Genomic DNA, 19,869 nt, shown 5'->3' with positions numbered 1-19,869 from the left:
CACTCGGTGTTGTATACGTTTTCCAGTCCATATGGTTTATTTAAAAGTAGGAGGAGAAAAAAAACAGAAAAAAATGGTAGCTCTTCATATATTTTTGGTGACTTTTGTATTATGGTTGCTGTTTCATGGCATCTTTGGATATTCTTGTTCAATGTGAATAGAACAGCTTTGTTTGGGAGTATGGGGGGCCTTAGTAGTCTTCACTTTGTGACTGTCTGCAGTGTGTGTATATATATAAATATAGAGTATATACACTCATACTATGTTGCATATTCTTTATACTGTAGGCTAATTGATTACAACCTGCTTTCAGACAGATGTTGTATTTTGTGTCTTTGATACTGTATTTAAACTGTAGTTTGGAGAAAACTGTACAAAACATCCCAGATAGTAAATGCAACCTGCACATTGTATAGGGAGAACTGACGTTTGTGGTGTTGAGTGTTTTAACTGGATCATATTCCACAGTTGGCTGTTCAAAACTGACAAGACCACTCTGTATTTTTAGAGTTCATGGTTGTTCTGAATCTTTGCTAGTGTTCTGGCTTTGCAGTCCTGTTGTTCTTTAAAAAAAGAGTTGTTTTTTTTGTAAAAGTATAAAATGTAAATAAAAAAATGCCTAAGTCTGAATAAGTTGACAAACTTGTCTGAGGTTGCTTTTTGCCCATTCTGATACATGTGAGTTCATTCGCAGGTCATTTATACACACGTTGTTTAGGTAATACATGTATTTGCTAATCTACTCTATATCATTAATTATCCAAGACTACCTGGTAAGAAATGGAGCTCAAAGTCCAAGCTGATGTCCAAGATGTGAAAGGAAAAGAGTTGAGAGAGACAGGTGATGGCATGTAACAAAGGTCCCCAGCCTTTGGGTGTTGGGATTTCACACTCAGTTTCTTAAGAGTCCTAAAACCAACAGGACAATCTAGAATCCTTAAATGTGACTATCTTCTGCTGGTGTCTGGATAAACCAATATCCTCACAGATGTTCTGAGGCTGTTGGCAGCTATAGAGGGTTAAAGAGGTCAAAACATCATTGTTATGGTTTTGAACATTCAGTGTTTTAATGTTTTGCAGGCACTAGCCCAACATCATAAAATCACTGAGTACACAGTGTAGAGAGGAGTCACATCTGCATTGCTTCTCATCATGATTTCTCATCTTGGAGTGTTTGTTCTCCTGGAAGGCCAACACTAATGTTAACTGTAGTCTTGGCTCAAAAATGGTTGTAATTTTTTTTTTTTTTTTTTTAAAGCTCTTAGCACATGATGAGCTGCACTCTGTAGCTGCACTCACTGCTAAGTTAAATGCAAATCTATGGTAAAGACTGAGCCCATTGACTGTATATAAAAATGGACAATGCATTTCCACTTCCTGCTGCTATGCAAAAGTGAAGGCAAAATATCTTGTTTCTGAAAGCTGCCATCTTGCTTGTGTGACGTCAATTGGAGCCAGAGTCTCTGCAGTAGAGTTGGGCAATGGGGATAGCGGCCTGTAGGACACGCCCCCTCAGCCATTCCACTGCCTGACAGAGGTATGAGACTGGCTGGGACAACTGAGAATCATGACATCATACCTCCTTTTTATATCATCCAAACTAATTCAAAAGTAACTTATCAGACAAATGAGCACTTGGTCAAATATCAGCGTGATATGGACTATCTACAGTGGGGCGGATTTATAACCTACACTATGCCACCAGGGGGCATACTGCTGGCTACTAGGTCAGTCTTTACGGGGTGTTTTTTAGCAGGGAAGGCTAGGAGCTGTTGGTGTTTCATTTGCCCCAGCATATGGCTTTTTTCTCCATTTAAAACATACAGCACATATCAGTATCCATTTATGTTTATGTTGACAGTGGCTGCTTCTTTCAGTCAATCTGTGATGGCAGAATTATGTTGAAACAGTATTCAGAATTCCTTAAGACAATTACATAACGTGCTGAAATTGAATGCACTAAAATTGCTTAGCAGTTGTTCGCTCTGTTCCCTCCTTCTCACCAAAACTGAACAACACTAAGGCACATTTAACAAGCATCATGCCCTTTGGGGGTTAGGCTAAGTAAAGCAGTTAGTAAAGATTGCAGTTTTCCACATTCATGCACTTTTCAGTACACCTTTTCAGTACACCTTGGCCAATGTTTCTCAGTCACACAGAGGACTAATAGTGTGGCTCCCATGGATATATTATAAGAGCTGGATACCGCACTGAAAATGGCTCCAATTCAGTCCAAGAATAAGAACAGCTCGGCTGGCTCATACGCCAAAAAAGCTTCCAGTTTCCAGATTTTCTTCCATGTTGTGCGGCCCGCTAAATATGTGCTGTAGTGTTTCTGCAATACCACAAGTGACCACTAGGAAAACTTGCCAGCAGGGCTAAGCGGCAGAGCCTTATCAAGCTCTTATAATACATCCATGGTGGCTCTTAACGCCTGTATTTCCATTTAAATAAAAATTTGGTTTAAAATTAGAACTTCACACAACATAAAGGGACAAAAATCCCAATGGTCCACGTCACTCAAGGATGCTGCTATGCTGGGTGGCTGCTGTCTCCGAAAACAAAGCCCCAGACAGCACAAAATATTTTGAACACTAATCATATGCTGTCATAGCGAGCAGCCTCTGAGCAGTTCATCTGTTTCTTCTTCCTCTGTTTTCTGTTGATGAAATTTGAGTTCTGTCTTTGTCTGATTTGATGACTGTTGCCGCCAGTGCTAACTACTGTGTTTTTCTTTCATTTAACCGCAGTAGCTGTCTCCATAAACATAACAGACATAAGATCCTTTTTGGCTGAAGGTGATTTTGCAAAAGAGATGGTTTTTTAATGTCATTTATATATAGTAATTTATTGATTTTTGTACTTCCAATGTTAAATTCCATTTTTCTCAGTACTGTGCATGTGCCTCTTTCATTTTAGCCAAAATAAACCCTGGTATTGGATGTGAAAAGGCTGAATCTTCATAATTTAAAATGGGGATTCTAGAATTAATGAATCTTTTGTGCCAAAACATACTCCAAGTTAGGATGATGCATTTTCTTTTACACAGCAAAAGACTTTCCTTTTTCAGAATGCCAATATTAAAACTAATTGTTACTATAGCTCTATGTGAGAATCCCTCTTTTGGAGCAATTATCTGTCCTAGTCGCTGTTGTGCAAGCAGAAACAGGAAAGTAGGAACGTGATAAATGTAATTTATCACTTTCTAATTTGCTGTTTTCACACCTGTGTACCTGGCAAATCATTGCAGAAAGCAGGTGTAGCTGTCTGACTAAACTGTTGGATTATCTGTTTTGAAAATTTATGACACAGACTGTCTGCACATCGGAAAAGGAGCTTTTCACTGCTTTCAGACCGTCCAAACAAAATTCCAAAAAACAATAAATTGGCCTAATTCTACAGATTAACCCTGTCATTAATTAGGTTTTTGGCCTTTTTCCTCTGTGGAACCTTGGAAAAAGGATAAAAAATGTATTGAGTTTATTGAGTTACTTCAACAGTCTGCTGCAATAACTTATAAACATTAGAAATATATCGCTGCTTTAAAGCAACATTGATCTGATATAGAACTGCGAGGGACCCTTCAGTTGAAAGAGCAGTTGGATGTGATTAACGTGTCTGGCTCTGGTATAAATCTGTGTTTCAAAAACAACTGTTTTATATTCCTGGAAATCTTTGGTGAGGAGGACACAGAAATTGGTGGAAGACATTGTATTTTTGGGTTGATGACGGGTAAGCTAAAGCTAATCTATTCCATCCACGAGGGCCAGAATTTTGTTGTTTTTGGCCTCCTTTCGATGGTAGACCCATCAGAGAAAATTCATCCCTCTACCCTTGACTAAAACCTATTGTCTAACCTATGCTTCAATATTTTTTGTAGAAATACAGATGTAATGAATATTAAATAATATTCAGAAACTTTTTTTTCTTGTGCCCATATTGTTGATGGAACCACTATGCAGAGTGATTTCAACAGCTCCGAGCGAGTCATCAATTAAAAAGCTATCTGTTGGGAAAAGATAGGTGGATGAATATGGATTACAGAGTGATGAAACCCATCATTCAGTCCCCCTTCTCCCTGCATGCGTTGCCTCTATTACAACCCCATTGCGTAACACTGGGCTCATACTTTGCTCCTTGTAAACTTTTACTGCAGAGCCAAAAATGTGTTTGCAGATGCATTTATGACTTGTTTACATTTTGGGCTTATCTGTTGGACTTGCACAGCCGGAGGGGGATTTTAGACAAACTGGATGCAGCAGTTTGTGAGGAGAGCGATAATGCTGCGGTGAGCCTTGCTGCCAGGAAAAATAAAACACACTGCATGACTAATACACATGTCATACATTCCCAATCAATGGAGGGGTTGGATTCAATGGAATATTCCACAAATCACATCCGAGCCAGATTCATTAGGCTTTTGTATCCACAGAAAATAATAGTAAGACACTCAAAGTCTGTATTTGAAGAAATGACCCTAGGACCTGGGTAATGTTACTGGCCATGCTTGCAGCTGACGTCTTGCAGTTATGCAAAAAGTGAATACATTTGTTCCATTATTTTCCACGATTCAGGCACAGCGATGACAGCCGTCTGAAAAGTATCGACCACGCTGATTTCTCCCTTTTCCACAGCTCGCCTCATGTCTGTCCACCAGTAGCTCTACTGTACCAAATACCTGCGAATAGAAGCAATAAGAAAACCAATTTATCTGCCCACACTGCTGTGTCACTTTCAATTCATTTCTGATGAGCTTCTCAGAACTCTATTTGCTGTTTGATTCTTTCCACTACAGCTCACATTTTAATCTGTTCACTACTATTGGAAAAGCCTCATTTTAGCCAGACATGGAACATCCAGCCTTCATTCCAGTGTAAATTCCTTTGAGTCACGTGATGTCCCACAGTGCAGTGGATGGTGGAAGGAAGAGGAGGTAAACATGTGAGAGGGCTGTCCAAAAGGCCTGCAGCAATTAGCCAACAGCTTAGAAGAACTCTTGCCTGGTATTTATGACTGATCACCACACACTTTTCTGTTTTCACCATCCAGGGATTCTGCTGCCATTGGAGGCCTATGTGATCACTGTCAGGAAAACTACCTGATAGTCCAAATTGTCCTCTAGCCATCATTAACATTACACCAGCCAAACCAAAGCTTGTGTTATATCATTTTCACCAGACCTCTCATCAAAGTAAATTGCCATGTCTTCTAGTGCTTCAAACGTCAGTATGACGTTGACAGAAATGCCAAACAGTATCATGCTCTGAGGATCATGGGCCTAATTAAAACTAAGGTCAAGCTTTCTCTACAGAACACCTCATGTTGCTCTTTGTCTGTGCCGTGATGTTCCAGACTCTTCCCTTTGCCACATCAAATAATTTCTCCAGTTTTTTGACCAATGTGTGTGCAATTAGGTCATTACTTTGATGTTTTTGCTCAGCGCCTCCCATTATTCAAGTGTACTGTCAGTTCTGTGATGTCTTTTTGGAGCCAGATATCCCAAGGAATTACGTTCATATTTAAGAATTTTGCACATGATTTATAGTAATTGCCAACACGGGAAGCAGTGTGCCATGTGCCATGTCTGCAGTGGTGTTGGTACCCTGTCATAAACTTGCAATTAATGTTTGCTTTTTTTTAATACTATGCAAGTGGTGTGACTCTATGGATATCAATTACGATTTCCGGTTGGTCGTTCATTGGTGCACCACCTTTGTTCAGACTGAAATATCTCAAAAAGCTAGACAATCGGATAGACTGCCATGAAGTGAAGCTTATTCAGTGATGTTTCTTGAGCAATACCACACCACATCTGTGCTACTTGGATGCTACGCCAGACTTCCTATAAGCTTCCCCACAAGTCAGCGAGCAGAAGAACCATGCTCATCGATCGTTCTTTTCTTAATAAATCGTTTAAACACATCTTGTTGAAGGCGTGGTCCTTGCAAGTGAAATTTTTGACATCCATGGTCCCCAGCAGATGAATCCAGCAGATTTTAGTGATCCCTTGACGTTTTCCCTAGCGCCAAGACCGCTTGGTTTTTTGGGATTTAGCGAAACGTCTTCACAACTATTGGTGGATGTCCATGAAATTCGCTGCAGCTATCCAAGCTGGCTTGGTTTTTCAAAAGATGCCGGAACAAGACACAATATATCCCGGCCCGAAACACTGCGGACAAGACGTCAAGGGACTCAAGCCAGAGTAAAAAGAAACAGGAGGGGGAGAGAGAGAGCATAGAGAGGAGCTTTTAAACCAGCCCTACCATCTATCACCATGGGAAATGTTGTCCAACTAAATGGAAGAATTGGAGACCCTTGTCAGGGGCCAGAATGTGTTCCTGGAGAGCAGCCTCATGTGCTTTTCAGACATGTGGCTGAAGTACTGCATCCCAGACAGTATCACCAGCGTCAGCGGTGATATGAACAGACAGGGACACCGAAGTTTTTTCCATGGATAGTTAGAAATGTGTTTCTATGAGATGTTACGTGTGGCTGTCTTAAGTGTGGATGTAGCTGCTGTAAACCAATATCTATCTATCTATCTATCTATCTATCTATCTATCTATCTATCTATCTATCTATCTATCTATCTATCTATCTATCTATCTATCTATCTATCTATCTATCTGATGATACTGGTGATCCTCTGACCTTTCAATGAATGCCACCAGCAAGTCAAAGTTTTCACATATGCTGTGAAACACCTCAGTGGAGATATTGGATGGATTTGCACAAAATGTACAGATGTTAATAGTTTTCAGGAAATGCTTCCCAATACATCCTCAAATCTTAGCTTTTTTACGAATCTCATCATACCGATATCAGTGTACTCGTCTGATGATCTTTGCCACTTGGAATTTGCGTTTCTGTAGGCGGCAGTCTTTCCATATGAGCTATCACCGCTGATCACCCAAACTCTCCACTCCCCTCTGTTTACTCTAATTGAAGCATACAATATTACAAAACACTTTCTGTATGCAAGAAAAGACAGGATGGCTTGAATTTGCAACAGTCAATGTAAAAGCTTTCAATTACTGTTGAGTAGAAAAACATATTTATTTTTGTGAAAAAGCTCCAGATTTTCACTTTCAATTTTTTTTTCAGTTGCTTATTTCCAGCGTTTTCTCCGACCACCTGTCTATCCTGAGGCCAGGGGCATATTTTCCAACAGTATCAGCAAGCCATCCTGTCAGTTACATAATAAAATCATCCTTTAATGCATGTCTTGGTCACTGTACTGCAACCTTGACTTCCTATACAAGTTCTGGGAAGGTGGCCTCCTGGCCTTAGACTCATATGATTTCTATGAAAAGCATACAGAAGCTAGAGCCATCAAAGTGGCAGTCCTGCTGTGTGATTTAGGGGCTGCTGCCTGCAAGCATGCCACATATGTCTGCTTTAACTTACGTGACACAGATTTATTGTTTTAAAAGAATCAATTTGAAGCTGCTCTGCATGGACCCTTTGTTCTAATTGACCCATACAATCAGGCTGTAAGTCTTTGTGTGGCTCTCAGGGTTTGACTGTTGTTTTTTCAGGAAAATAGTTCCATGTGTTTCAGTGTTTTTACATAAGTCTGCCGAAGGAGCAGTTAGTCTTCAATATTAACCCTGCAGCATGAAGTGCCAGTAGAAGATTTGTGTCATTGGATAATAGCTGTGGTCTCCTGTGGCTAAAAAACAGTCTATACAGAGTTTCCTTAAGCTTTCATTCTGACCACTGTTTTTCCATTTCCTTTCCTTTTTTTCATATTTTTTTAATCTTAAATTTGTCCTCTGTCTAGAATTTGCTCCTTAGTGAATTTTATAATAAATAATTAAATATTTGCCAACGTGTTCTCTTTTAGTTTGCTTTCTACTTAAGATTTAAATGAAAGCTTTACAAGCCTAACCCTCCTGCGATAGCACAATGGAAACAGAAAATCAGACATGTCTATGTGATGGAACATATGACTGCCCTCCTACAGTTTAAAAAATCCTATATTTATAAGGAGATGGACAGCTGTTATTCTCTACTTTGATTAAGTCTTCCAAATCTTTATGTGATGTATGTACCTATGGTGTCTATTTTGACCCTATGCAGTGTTATTTTATTTGTATGTAGCCTACATATGTGTGGAATGAAGCCCAACCTCAAGGTGATTTTGTTCCGTACAGTTACAATTGCCTGTTAATGTTTATGAATGGCAATAAAGTTTTTAAAAAAGGCAACTTTACATTGTGTGTGGTGACTGAAATTAAGAAATTCTACCTCAATTGCAGTTTTAATGGTTGTGTTAGGCTTTAAACCTGCGGTGATGGAGTTTTATCCACTTGGGCACAGCATAACAACATATAAGCACATTACACCTTATATTGCCGATATGACAAACCTGTTTGCAATCAGTAGCTGATTTATACAGTCACATGGAACTTTAGCATTCATTTGGAGACAAATTGCATTCAGCTGTTGAATAAATGACCAATATTCATGCTTTTAACTTTGTTTTGGTCTCCACCAACTTCTGAAAAAAATACATGACTCTTCCAGCTAGTATGTGTTTTGACGCTGGGCAGGTTGTTTACAGCAAGCTACATTGCAGACCAGGCATGTCTAAACTATTCCATAAAGAGCAATGTGCCTGCAGGTTTTTATTCCAACCAATCAAGATCACACGATTCAACCAATCGACTGTCTGAAGACTGAGATCAATTGATTAAATGAGTCAAGCCTGGTATGCTCCTGATTGCCTGGAGTGAAAACCTACAGTCACATGGACCTTTATGGAATAGTTAGTTCCAAGCTTTTTTCAGGAAACAGCTGCGACCTACAGCCAAAACAATGTTGACGAGAACTATGAGATTAAATTAGAACAACAAAGTTATGGGCCCAAAAACCACAACAATTAGCTAAAAGATGGTAATATGCTCAGTGGAGCTGAGGGAAACTGCAGAGTTGGGTGAGAATTTTCTTTGGGTTAGTCATTCACATTACACAGATGGTCCTAACTTTATCTAAAAATATTGATCGGAGCAGAATTAAACATTCTGGCAACCAAACGGTCCTGAGAGTTAAAAGATCATTTTGGTTATTAAAACATATGCCTTGATTTTGTAGCCTTAGCCATATGACTTTGTTAGCCACTTAATTTGAATGTAAGATAAACTGCTCCTGTGTCTTACACAGTTGGACATTTTTTTAGCAATGTGCCCAGATCTCAGCAATTAACTCAATGGGTGTTATCATAATTTAAAGAGATGATTGCAAACATAGAAAAATAAGATCCAAGTTGTAATATACCAGAAGTATCGTTTAACTGTGTATGAACTGTCTAAACTTTAATATTGAGAAACTGTGTGATAGAGGAAATGGAGTCTCTATTTAGTCATTTAGGCTGATAGAAATATTGCCTATGGTGTATTACCAAACTTTGTCCAGACACAGATTTTCTAACATGTCCCAAGACTGGCAAGACACTTAAAGTACAGTGACAGCATGTCTGCATTGTAGAGATTTCAGCTTCAGATGAAACACTCTACATCACTGATGCTGCATCTTGCTTCTGTTCTGCAGCTGTTTGGCAATTTACGTTTCTTGTCTCAGACAGCTTTGGAACATCACAGGGATGTTCTTGCATTGTAGATGCTTTATGAGGCTGTCTAATAGCACTCAATTTATTGAGGAGGTTTTTGGCTCTGGAGGATTTTTGGTTGGTATAAAGTTCTGCTGTCACACTGTACAGTTTGGTGAGCAGGACTAAGTGTTTAAAACGAAACTTGCATCATTGTGGTGTATTCTTTCAGACTGACGCCTTATATGGTCTTTATTCACAAGGTTAGAGGCTTATGTCTGCTTATTCACTTCACACCCTTCATAGTGGAGGTTCACACAGTCAAAAGCATCAACATTAGAGCACTGCAAAACCTGGACTGACTACATACTGCTGCATAACGTCACTATCTATCACTTATTGTTCCAGAAGCCTGCACATAGTCAGCACAGCAATGCCGAACTGTAAGTGATGCTCTGTTTTGACGACTCTGTGTGTTCATTTGCAAAAGTGTCACCAGGCATTTGCCAGATCTTCTCCTCTTAAGGATGGGCTAAATGATCCTGCAGGCTTGAGTAAACTTTGGCAAATGCTCTTTTAGGGTTCATGTGTATATTTATATGTGTGGGCCTATTCTGCAGTGTCTCAGCAATAAGAGAGTCTACATTTTAGATGTCTGTCTCATCTCATTTCTATCTCTCTTTAGAAGTTCACAATAGAGATCCCAGAATATGTTAACATGATTAATTCATCTATTGAACCTTATACAATGTGTATATATATATAATGTCAAATTAAGAAAAGAAAAAAAAAAACAGCTACTGGATTGGACTGTAACTTTTGAGTTGAAGACTTGTCATTACTCACACCAAACAGTTTTATCAGTGCAATTTATAATATGCAGTTTTGAGGCGGACACTGATATTTATACTTGAGAGATAAAAATAAATCAAGCCAATATTTTTTAACCATTACCATAAACCAACCATTTTTAAAGGATTCTTTATATTTAGTTGTTCAAGAACAGTACCCAAGATCTACTGAGCAGTACAGTTTACACACAAACAAAACTAAAATTCTATACCCACACTAGCAGCCATGTGATGACTTTGAGCTAAAAGCTAATGTTAACATGCTAACACGTTTCCATTGAAAATGCTAACATGGTGATATTCAGCAAGTATAATGTGTTTACCATGTTTATAATCTTGTTAGCGTGCCAACATTTGCTAATTAGCCCTTAAAACAGCTGAGGCTGTCTTAACACCTGGCTCCAGTACACCTGCAGAATCCACAACATTGGTTTCATTGATAACTTCAACCTATTTTGGAATCCCTCTTCCGGACTGACGGACTTCACCCCAACAGTCTGGGTAACAGAGTATTAGCACACTTTCCCAAGTTCATCGCCCTTGCCATGCTCCCTCTGGTTCACTGTCTCCTATTGGCTGTTATAAACCTACCTTCCTGTTGTGCGCTAGTTAATCCAACCAGGTCAGCTAACATCAAACCTGACATCAGCAATTTGACACTGACTGTTTCAAATAACTCTGCTTCCTCTCTGCACTCTTTCCCTACATTTTCCTTCAGCTCTCAGCTCGCCAGCTTCAAACTGCCAACTGTCTCCGAAATAACTGGTCTCATCCATAAATCCAAATCATCTACCTGCCAGTTAGACCCCCTACCTACCCACCTGGTAAAAGTTTGCCTACCTGCCTTATCCTCCTTAATAACTGACGTCATTCACTCCTCACTGACTTCTGGTGTTGTTCCATCATCACTCAAAACTGCTGCAATAACTCCAACACTCAAGAAACCTGGTGCAGATCCGAATGACTTGAACAACTTTCGTCCTATCTCAAACCTGCCATTTCTCTCTAAAATACTAGAAAGAACTGTTGCAGCTCAGGTCCACACCCATCCGTCTGACAACAACTTCAGTCTGGTTTCCGTCCCCTCCACAGCCCAGAGACAGCCCTAGTGAAATGACATCTGACTCTGTCATGACATACTCCTGGACAGGCTAGCCTCCATTGGAATCACTGACATCCCTCTGGCTTGCTTCAGATCATATCTCTCTGGTCACACACAGTTTGTTCAACTCAAGAACCTGACATCCAGCTCCTCTCCAGTGTCCAGTGGTGTTCCTCAGGGCTCTGTCCTTGGCCCCCTCCTGTTCATTATTTATCTTCTGCCTCTTGGTTACATTCTCAGGAAATTTCATATTCAATTCCACTGTTACACAGACGATACCCAGTTCTATCTTTCCACTAAGCCTACTTCCACTCTGCCACCCACAGCTCTATCCGACTGCTTACTGGAAATTCAATCATGGTTCTCACTCAACTTTTCTCAAACTCAGCAGCGACAGAACTGAGGTCCTCCTCATCGGTACAAGATCCACCCTAGCAACACCTAACACTTTTTCCATCACTATCAACAATTCTACTGTTCCTCCATATCCTCATGTAAAGAGCCTGGGTGTCGTCCTGGACAGCTCATTATCTTCGAAGGACACATCAATAATGTTACTCGGTCTGCATACTTCTATCTACGCAACATCAATCGTCTCCGTCCCTCACTTTCACAAACCTGCACCACTATCCTTGTAAACACCCTGAATACATGGATCTTTTCATAAACTCCAACTGATCCAGAATGCAGCCACTCGTATCATCACCAGAACTCCCACTATTGAACACATCACTCCTGTCCTGCAGCAACTTCATTGGCTCTCTATCAAATCCTGCATTGACTTTAAGATTTTGCTCCTCACTTTAAAGATCCTTCACAACCTGGCACCATCATATCTCTCTGAACTTATTCACATCTACACACCGTCCCGCACTCTCCGATCGCCATCCAGCTCTTTGCCCCATCTGCCAACCTAACTACCATGGGGTCAAGAGCTTTCAGCTGATTTTCCCCCCCGCCTTTGGAACTCTCTCCCACTTCTGACTCTGTCTCCACCTTTATCCCGCCTGAAAACGCACTTATTCCGAGTGGCATACTCTGTTTCACACTATGTAATTACATTCTTGTTTACCCATTGTACTATTGCACTTTGTTGTCACATTCATATTTATTTATTGATCTCTGCAAAAACTGCACTAACTTCCACATCAGTGTTAGCTGATTTATATTGTTTGATGTACTGTTGTTGTTGTTTTGTGTGTGTCTTGTGAGGTGTCCTTGAGTGCTTTGAACGGGGCCTTTGAATAAAATGCAATATTATTATTATTATTATTATTATTATTATTATTATTATTATTATGAGGGGAACATGGATGTGTGACCTGTTGGTGACCATAAGGGAAATGTCATTGGATCACCAAAGTCAGCATGGTTCATCCTCTGAGGACCATTCATCCCTACAAAATGTAATTGTAGTCAATTTTATAGTTGAGATATTTCAGTCTGGACCAAAGAGGAACGCCAACAAACAACAAACACTGCCATCCATCAAGCCATGCTTCTATATGGCTAAAAATGAACTTGTAGACACTCTGAACTAATAAACATATTTGTTGATACTAATATGGTGAGTTAATATCCACTGGTGATGTTATAATGTGTATCTGTCATGCTAAAGTTTCACGGTCAGAGGATTGCCAACATGAGTCATCATTTTTGTTACATCTTAGTCACATGGCAGAAAGGAAATAAGGTGTGAATTGTTGTTGAAAGGTATGTCAGGATATCATTGTCAGTTGCTAATAACTGATTGAGAAGACAACAAAGGTCAGGTGCCTTACCCAGGTGATGTCATGTACCCAGGAGGCTTAAGCAGGTGTCTTAAATCAATTATCAGCCACTTTTATCCCTTCCCACGTAATTTCACACCGAAAGGATTTTTTTCCTACTTGTCATAACAGGCAAAGTATAGGTGTTACTTATAAGATTAATAATAATAATCCCCTTCCATTGAGGTGTCCCAGTCCCACCACAGCAATAGAAGTGAAACACAGGCATGGAATACAGTCATTATTACGAATCACATGTGCTTTTAATTGCTGTGCTTTTCCTACTATGGCATGTCAAACTGTAATGAAACAGTTCCATGTGGCCGTTTAGCAAATAGAGGGACAGTGCTGTACCCACTTGAGGCTACTTAGGGTATTTTTACAAAGTGCTGGGTCAGTAATAATACCAAAGATTCCCAGAAATGGTGTCATAATCCAGTCATTAGTGTCTAATATAATGTGTGACAGATGGACAGCCACACTCAGCCCATAGTCCTGCTCCAGAAATATGCAGGATAAAACATTTAAGTGGGACTATGAGATGGCCTTTATTGAACAATGGGCTCCTGCCATGTGTGCAATCATTTGCAGGGACGCACAAAGGCAAATCCCATTTTCCCAGTATGGTACCTGTTATCCACTGTGTAAGGAAGGGGAACCTTTTCCAGTAAAACCACTGCAACCTGCTCTGGAGTCTTACTCACATTAAAGAAAAGAGCTGACATTTATTAAGAGTCATTTTATGGCCCAATACTCTGTTTCCCAGCAGTGTATTCCATTAGATATAATGCTCCTGAACAGCATGGTACCCAATAGGGTGGATCTCTGTAAGCAGGAGTGAGGGGAGACAGCCTGTGGTCTAAGATACACCAGGCAACAGATAGATATAGATGGATGGATGTTAATTCAATCTCCTTTTTGTCAAATGAGCCCCTAGGAAACTAAATAACATGGAGATATACTATATGTTTCTTGAGTGTTGGAGTTATTGCAGTAGTTTTCAGCTGTCCTGATTAAGTCTGAGTAGTAAGTGGTCTTGGCTGAAGAAAGAGCAACCTTGTATTGAAGTATGTGACTGCGCTTGCATGAAGTCACTGCACACGTTGAATGGTTTCCATTAATGATCTGTACAGTTTGTCTAATGCAGTGTGTAGCTGCCTGTTTTCCACACGGCTGATAGGAATGTACTGTATAGTGTCCTTTATAGAGGTAACTGATCCTGATCTTGATCCTCCATCTATTCTTGTTGCCAAAACCTTCACTGGTGTCTGTTTATGCAGAGTACAACATCTATTTAAAACAGTACTCTAGATACTAAACAGGAGCCAGAGAGTTGAATTCAGCCTGACTTGAGACATTTAGTAATATATGGCTGTTCCTTACAAATTAAACAAGAGGTTCCCTTTTTAAAAAGCCTGGCTTAAAACAATACAAACACACCAGTATATTTTGCTTGAGTTCATCTGATGGTAGTTTGAGGCTTTCGGCAGTCTCAGTTAAACAAATCGATGGGTATCTTCAAAGTTATAGCCTGTTTGGTTGTGTTTCTGTCTCTCCACTGTGGTTCAGCAAGTAAACACTATCCATGGAAGATGGAAGAGGAAATCTAGTACTAAACAGACTCTGTCTAAATAGAGAAGACGTTGAAAGACTGATGAAGCCTCGTGTTAGCTGTTGGTGAACTTTACTTTAGAACGCAATCCTGCACTTGAGCACTGTTGATGTTCTCCCCTTCACTTACACAGCAAGTGTTTTAAGAAGAAATGTGGAGAGGAGAATTGATTTCAGCAACCAATAACTTGTTTAACGTATACTGTAAGTGAATACTGTTTTTAATATATACTTGAATAAATGTAAACCAGTCCTCTGAAGCAGCATTCATTGTTTTTTTTGGCACCCTGATGGCAGCAGAAAAAGCTGGGAACACAATATTGATACATTAACTCTCTTTCTCTTTCTCTTTCTCTAGCTAGCAATTTCCGATGGACTCATCTAGCAGATAGGGAGCAAAATTTGCATTCATTTGGAGACGTGATCCTTTCCACCTAATGAATGTAAATCTGGCTTTTTCACATGTTAAAATGCACCACTGTAATGTTTACCAGCTAGTCGAGTGTTTCCACTGAAAACAGCCGCCTTGTCCTACAGGAAGGAAGCTGGACTAAAGTGGTGAGACTACAGCAAAATGCTGCAGGCCATGAAACCAAAACAAATCAGCTGAAAGACACTAAAAGGTTCCACAGAGCGGAGGGGAACTGCAGAGCTGGGTGAACATTTTTTATGTGGGTTTGTCATTACATGCAAAGACCTTTCCAACAACACTTCTTCATGTGATATTTGTATAAAACTGAACTGCTGCAGCTTTTAGACAATTTGTTGTTTACATGTATTTCAGCATAAACCGTGACTGAAATATGGCATTTTTGCCATTTTGAAGAGAGTTAATAGGCAGCATAATCTTTAGTTCTTATCATGTGAACACTATCAGTGAGAGAGAGGAGAAATGATGGTCAAGCTGTCATATCTGATGTAAAATGACTCCCACCTCATTCAGGGTCATTCCGACTGCTCTATAGAACTCCTTCAGCGACAGACTGCTTCACCCAGAAGGTGAAGGAGCGATACTGCAGGTCCTTCCTCCCTGCAGCTGTTAGACTGTACAACCAGCACTGCTCCCAGTAAACCTCACATACCTGGATCATTTCCAGTCATGTACATTACTGTGCAATATCAGTATTTTTTGTACACTATTAATGCAGTTCAACTGTGCAATATTTATAAAAACCTGACCTACTAAGTATTCATGCATCCTTAGAATTCTTCAATGTAAAAGAAAATCATTTATGCATGTTGCCAAAACAGATTTCTGTGTGTGATTCCGACTGTACTCATAAGGAGAAGAAAAAAAAAAGAGAGTGGAAAGGTTGTTATGACATATCTCTCTGAATTTATTGAGAAAGCAGATTATAATAAATCAGCTGTTGTCAAGCTTTTATGAGAGGAAAAAGGTACAATTTAATAAGATATTATTTTAACATTTTCTTTATTGGCATATTTAAAAAAAAAATCCTCAATAAATACGGTTAACACGGCAGTGACAAGATACCGTTTCATTTTTGAGGATAGACGCTGCATCCTTTCACTGGATAAAGAGCGAGCACATGTGACCACTAAAAAACATTCATGCCGTGGTAAGTCAAAGCAGTCGACGTAACAGTGTATTTTGGAGAGAATGAATCACATGTTTTCGTTACAAGAGATAGCTGGCATGCATCTACCCATGTGAGCATAAATCTCATGTATGTCACGTCCTCGCTATGCAAAAAAAAAAAAAAAAAGAGGCAATGAAATTTATTTTCTCTTTCTGGCACGTTCCCCTTATAGCTTTGGAGATGCTCAGCATTTGAATAACTAATCCAGTAACTAGAGGACGGTGTTGATCATTTTTGTTTGCTTGCCAGGAGCTGTGTTTCCAGATGCGAAATTAAATTAAGGACCTAAAAATAAAAAAATCAAATATATTAAGGAAATGAAAACTTCCAATCCGATTCCTAGATCCTGTCATAGCAGCGGGAGAAGGAGGTTTCCAAAGGGTGTGAGTTAGTAGCAAAATAAGTCAAATAAAGTTACATGAGCTAAAGAGGGAAAAGGCTGTAGGCTTTAGAGAAGAATAAAAGTTTCACTGTTTCACTTCATGCCCTTTCAAACCATCTGCTCACTATTAAATTCTTGCTTCATCTCTGTGATCTGAATAGGAGTCTGTTTCAGCAGCCGCCCCTCCTTTCACACAAACAAAACATCTAAATACACATGAATATGCATGAGTGATTGGCCTGTGGGGTTCCTCATGAAGGGGTGATGAGTAAGCGGATGTTCACAGAGGAAAAACAGTGTTAAAACAATACAGGTGTTGTTTCATGTATCATGGAGGTCATGTTTGAGTAACAGATCCATGATCCATGAGTGTGTGAAATAAAAACTTTGTCATTATTAGTACTAACATTATTGACTTTAAGGAGTCTTCACTGCTTGGATCCCGATATCTTAAATACAGTTGCAGCTGTAGCACTATTACTGAGACATTTTAAAGCCTGAAAGCTTTAAAAAATGATGATTTTATGTATTCCTTCCTGTAACTTCTCACTTTATGGTGCTTAAATGACAATTTTTGGTTTATTACAACTTGGATTTGGTTTCACAGGGTTGGCTCTGTATTCACCGAGTTAATTGTCGAGATCTGGGAATTTAGCGACGTCGTTGAAAAGTCAGACATGACAAGCAGTCATAAAATCAGGTTGTAAACCGGGGGCGTCACACATAAGGCCCGTGGGCCAGAACCGGACCGCCAAGGTGTCCAATCTTGCCCATTGGATAACTTTGCAAAATTGGAGAAAACTAATTCCAATTTTATAATAATAAAACACACTGCTATTCATTTTGTCACACCTGGCTGCAAGAATTTTGTGCAAGTTTAGGACGACTCATCTATCATGAACAGGCTTTTTCTGTGAGGAGCATCGATAAAACTAAACGTATTCCAATGTGGCACATTATATTGTTGAAATTGCATCATCTCATTGTGTTCATCTGTTTTGTGAATAGATGGTTTATTATTGTAAAGTTATAAAAGACTGAGATGTTGTGTATCTTAGTTCACAGAGGCACCCTTAACCAAAATGTTGTTGTGCCTGATCAAACCTGAACTATAATGGAAGAATAGAAAACACAGTGATCTGTAATAGTGTTGGAAAGCACGGACAGTGATAGTGTTGTCAGATGGGAAAATGCTCATGTGGCTCATTTTGAAAAGCAAAGACAATGGGAAGAGAGGAAAAAAAGAAGAGAAGAGAAAACAATGGTGAACATTAACCCTCCTGTTGTCCTCAGGTCAAGGAAGGACAGGAGAAGGAAGGAAGGAAGGAAGGAGAGAAGGAAGGAAGGAAGGGAGGAAGGAGAGAAGGAAGGAAGGAAGGAAGGAAGGAATGAAGGGAGGAAAGAAAGGAGGAAGGAAGGAAGGAAGGAAGGAAGGAAGGAAGGAAGGAAGGAAGGAAGGAAGGAAGGAAGGAAGGAAGGAAGGAAGGGAGTATGGACGAAAAGAGGAAGGAATTAAGGAGAGAAGGCAGGGAGGAACGAAAGGAGGAAAGAAAGGAGGAAGGAAGGAAGGAAGGAAGGAAGGAAGGAAAGGAGTAAGGAGGGAGGGAGGAAGGAAAGAAGGAAGCAAGGAAGGATGGAAGGAAGTGAAGAAAGAAGACTGGAAGGAGGAGGGAGCAAAGAAACGAAGGAAAAAATAAAGAAAGAGGGATGAAGGAAGGAAGGAATGAAGGAAGGAAGGAAGGAACAGTCAAAAGAGACAGGGTCAATTTGACCCGGGAGGACGACAGGAGGGTTAAAATCACCGAAAAACACTCGTACAGGAGGAGTCAAGGAGCGAAAACCCCCAACTCTACGATTAAAATGTACTAGACGACCCGCTCCGGCACCTCAGCTACTGCTGCTCGCTTTTAATGATGTCACCATATTCCCAGATGTCAGCAATTCATTAATTTTGTGAGTGCAACGGTCTAAATAATGGCCAAATCTATCAAAAAAAAATAAGATTCAAGTTGTAATGAATTATCATACCACACAATAAATAAAGAACACAGACATAAAAAGAATACTGCATATACTGTATGAGTTATGTGGAGAGGATCGTCTGGTATTTTTCATGACATTTCCATTTCTGGGGAACAGAAGAAGAGAGTGAGATGAGGTGACCATGAGGTCAGTAAGCTTTTAATAAAGTTACTGTAAATGATATCACAACAAGCCTGAAGAAGAAAAAAGCCTATAAAAGCTTTAACAGCCTATCGCACTAGAGTGGAACCTGTTAGCATTTTTCTGTGATCAGCAGAGGTTTCCAGTGCTGGGGGGAGAGCAGGGATGAAATTGATGACTCACCACTGAGCTATTCAAAGTAATTTCCAAGAATGTGTTATTCTTGTAACAATACCGGGGATGAGGTTCTTGGCTGTGCTGCTCTCAAAATTGTATTTGTGATCCATTGTTTTTATGCCGTTGCTAAGGACACTATCTCTGCCCGACAGCCAATCTGACGTCAAACGATGGTCTCATCTTCTTAAATAATCTTCCCAGAGATTGAAAAAGGTGTTGCCAGGATAGTTGACCCCGGCACAGGCATGTATGACAAAGCGAACGTCTGCTTTTTTTCACCGCGTAACATCATCATTTCATTCACATTTCTGTGACGTGTTTACTTGCACAAGCTGCGAGCGATTCAACCTGTTCACACGTGTGATGAAATCAGGCTCTCAAGATGACAGATTTGTGACATTTAGGCACATGCTGCTCATATTAAAAAAGCACACTCTTTCACTTTTTCCCTCATTAGCTCGCAGCCATTGTCTGCAACGGCTGCGTTTTTTTTTATTTCGAAACAAGGTTGAAATTTATATCAGACGAACAGGACCAATATTGAGCACCTGAGGGATTTCTTTAAGCGACGCGATGATTTCCAACCCACCGACCGACCATCAGAGAAAGGGTCTTGAGCTGTTTTTTCCATTCTTTCATGGCAAAGTCTTTCCATTGCATTTC

The sequence above is a fragment of the Scomber scombrus genome, chromosome 5 (genome assembly GCF_963691925.1).
Source record: "Scomber scombrus chromosome 5, fScoSco1.1, whole genome shotgun sequence".
Lineage (NCBI taxonomy): Eukaryota > Metazoa > Chordata > Actinopteri > Scombriformes > Scombridae > Scomber > Scomber scombrus.
The sequence above is the reverse complement of the archived record's forward strand: the minus strand, read 5'-3'. Positions refer to the sequence as shown.